We start from the raw sequence: 3,441 nt of genomic DNA, 5'->3' as shown, positions 1-3,441 counted from the left end.
TGCGCGCCTTTAAAAGGGGCGGGGCAAAATCGCAGCATGGACTGAAGCGCGCTAAGAGCAGATACCTCGTCACACATAAAGCACACTTTCACACTCTGATTATCATTTTCCTGAAACAACCAAAAGTTTCTACCACATCACTGTTTGATAATATGGAATAAAATGACAGAATGCGTCCAGTTCTTCTAACATAATAAATATAAAACAACTGTTAGTTTATTTTAATTCCCCTATTTGCATATATATATATATTCCATAGTTTTGAACACATAGTTTATTTAAAAATATATATATATATATATATTTATGATGAATTTTAATTATTTTAGACTAAAGATCTGAGTCTATAGTTAACCAATAAAATACTAATTTGTTAAAAGTTTCCAGACCCTCGAACTCGTGATGCCCATTTAACATAAAGAAAAAAACCTGTTTCAAATCGACCGTGAACCCACCCGTTAATGTGCTTTCTGCTGCTTTAAATATGGTTGGATTACGTCAATAACCGCACATTTTGAAATATTTCTGTATCTGCGTGATCCTCTTCACATTCTCCTGCAGGACTTTTGCAGCTGTTTTGCACTCGACCGTTAGGTGGCACTGTTTAAAGTCGTTTCGTCCTCTTACACTAGATCACAGCACCTCAGGGCTCTGTCCAGATTTAGTTAGATCTAATGTAAAGTGATTTAGATACAAGATTAATCCTATTGGCCTGAGACGTTTATGTATTATTCACCAAATTCTCATATTACTCTGTTGTTTGGAAAGTTTTACATTCCAGCTTTGCTACGGAATTGATGAAAAACATGTTGTCAGGACTTCACAGTTCTCTGATCTGTCAAATGGACTGATAATAAAAGAGATGGTCAGAGGCATCTGCTGCAGGCTGGACACACACTTCTGCCCCAAGTGAATCTGTGCAGTTAAACTTTCATTCTGCATCAAGGTGCAAGGCAGAAAAACGTACCACAAGTGTAGCGGATGCAGGTATGTCATTTTGAGCATTTAATGACAACATCTCTTATAAAACACTGTTTTGTCATGGTACTATTAGTATTTTAACTGGAGTAATAGTCAGATTAAGCATCTCTGATCTTTGAGGATAGATGTTGAGAAGAGGAAATGATAATTGGATTTAGAGTCAAAATATCAACAATATCATTATCAAACAATAGTAAAAAACGTTTTGTGTAATGTTAATGTTACTTTATAACAAAACATGAAAGAAAATGTTATCTTAAGGTTTAAAAGACAACAGTTTTTTTTTTTTTTTTTGCATTATGATTAAATGAAAAAATGACCATAGAATGGTCCTAAAATCTTTGTGCAAAATATGCATTAATGTAATAATATTTATTATTATTATTATTAAAAATTACTCGGACATATTTGTCAAGTTTTGTAAGATTATTCTTTTTTTTTCAGCAAGGATGCATTAAATTAATCAAAAGTGACTGTAAAGACATTCATAATGTAATAAACTGCAACTTTTTTCAACATTGAAAATAATAATTGAAGGTACTCTGAGCCTCATACAATGGGAGGACTGTCAGCAGAGAGCAGGATCTGGAGTCCACCACATACCAGCAGAAAGAAGTCAGGGGTCTGTGCATGCGGCTGTCCCCCTGGAACCAAAATAAATGCATGGAGGTCCCAAGCCGTGGAGCTGTTTTCGGGGAACAGCGTTTCCTCAAGGCCACCCCAACAGATGCAGAGCAGACGAATAACAACTGTTATTCAAACAGAGGCAATGGTACCACATGTGTATGTTACATGTATGTTGGACAAAGAAGGATATAGGGAAAAATTGTGTGTTCTTGGTGAATGTGTTTAAAGTGGGCTAGTTTATATATAACAAACCCCACCACCCCCAACACACAAAAACACACAAACTTGTGTGTAACAGTGTGCGTGTGTGCGCCATTTCCATTGTGTGCATGTGCATGTGTGTGCGTGTTTTTCTTTGAGTTGGGTGGTGTCTCTGGCTCACTCACCAAATGAAAAGGCTCCACAGAAAAATCTCTATGTACACTACCAAGTCAAACAAATATTTATTGCTATAATTCATTTAAATCATTCATGTGTGAATGCATATAAAACGTTCAACAATTACACAATTACTCTGGGCATTTTTCTTGGATAAATTATGATTTATGCATACTGGCCATTGATTCTCTGATAGTGATGGTCTAACTGCAAAGTACACTCTTAGAAAAAATGGTACAAAACTGTTACTGTGGCGGTGCCCTTTTAAAAGGTTCTAATATGTACTTTTAAAGTACTAATATGTACCTTCAGGGTATCAATATGTACCATTTAGGGGGGAAAGGTACTTAGGGCTTTTGTAACTTAGTATACCGCCCCAGTGACAACTTTGTACCTTTTTTTCTAAAAGTGTTGACATGAAATGACATAAACATACATGCATTTCTGACTGGACACACACAGTCACAGAATGTTTATTCTCCCCAAAGTAAATTAAGGTCAGTTCGGGCCAGATTCCTTTGGTCATTACATAAAAATACATCTGGTCTGAGCGGAACTTCTTTGGTCATCCAAATAGAAATAAAGAACACACAGAAAAATATGGTTTAATGCCTGGGTTTGAAACCATGTGTGTTTTTCCCTGAGCTCAAAATGGTCGATCATGAGGTAGGGGGATAAGAGAGTTGTTGAATGTGGGAAAAAAGGAGCCAATGTTAGAAAATAGCAAGGGCGGAGGGGGCCGAAATGATGGAGAGGGGTATTGGTAGAAGGCTGCCATGTCCAGCGCTGAGATCACTAAGTGGGTGGTAGGTGCAGAGCTTCCCCTTGGCCAAATCATGAGAAACGCTCATATCTTCCAAGCAGTTTGACTGGGGTAGGATGTCAACCGCTGAAACCTGTCTGAGAGCCAGAGACCGAGAGCTGCACAGATGGTAGTGCTGACAAATTAGTTCAGTTCAGATCCAGACCAGTTTCATTTCTGTACCTGGCAGCGGGTCTCTTAACCACTTCTTGCCCGACGGGGCTGGAATGATCGTTCTTTCCACTTTTTTCGCTGAATGCTCTGTTTCCAAGCAAGGTCCCAAATCTGGGTTTGTAGTTTTACATGCGATGTGGTTACACGTTGAATATATGACTGCCCATACAAAACGGCAGAGTTCACTCCAATCTCTTTATTTATATTGAATGAAAATGTGCTGGCTGCCTCCATTAATGCCGCCCACATGAACCAGAATCCAAGCCAGCTGGCTTCAGGCTGGATCCTAACTCACAGAGAACAGAAGCACACAGACAAGGTGTGGCCAGACCAACCTGGCTCTCTTTAGGTTACCATGCTTTAGATAGGAATGAACTTTCTCCTGCCCACTGTGTTAATTTTGATAGCAACTTTTGATGGCTTCTAGACAGAGCTAATCGGTATGAAATGAACAATGAGAACAAATGAGAATGTCTCGT

The sequence above is a fragment of the Cyprinus carpio genome, chromosome A8 (assembly GCF_018340385.1).
Source record: "Cyprinus carpio isolate SPL01 chromosome A8, ASM1834038v1, whole genome shotgun sequence".
Taxonomy (NCBI): domain Eukaryota; kingdom Metazoa; phylum Chordata; class Actinopteri; order Cypriniformes; family Cyprinidae; genus Cyprinus; species Cyprinus carpio.
The sequence above is the reverse complement of the archived record's forward strand: the minus strand, read 5'-3'. Positions refer to the sequence as shown.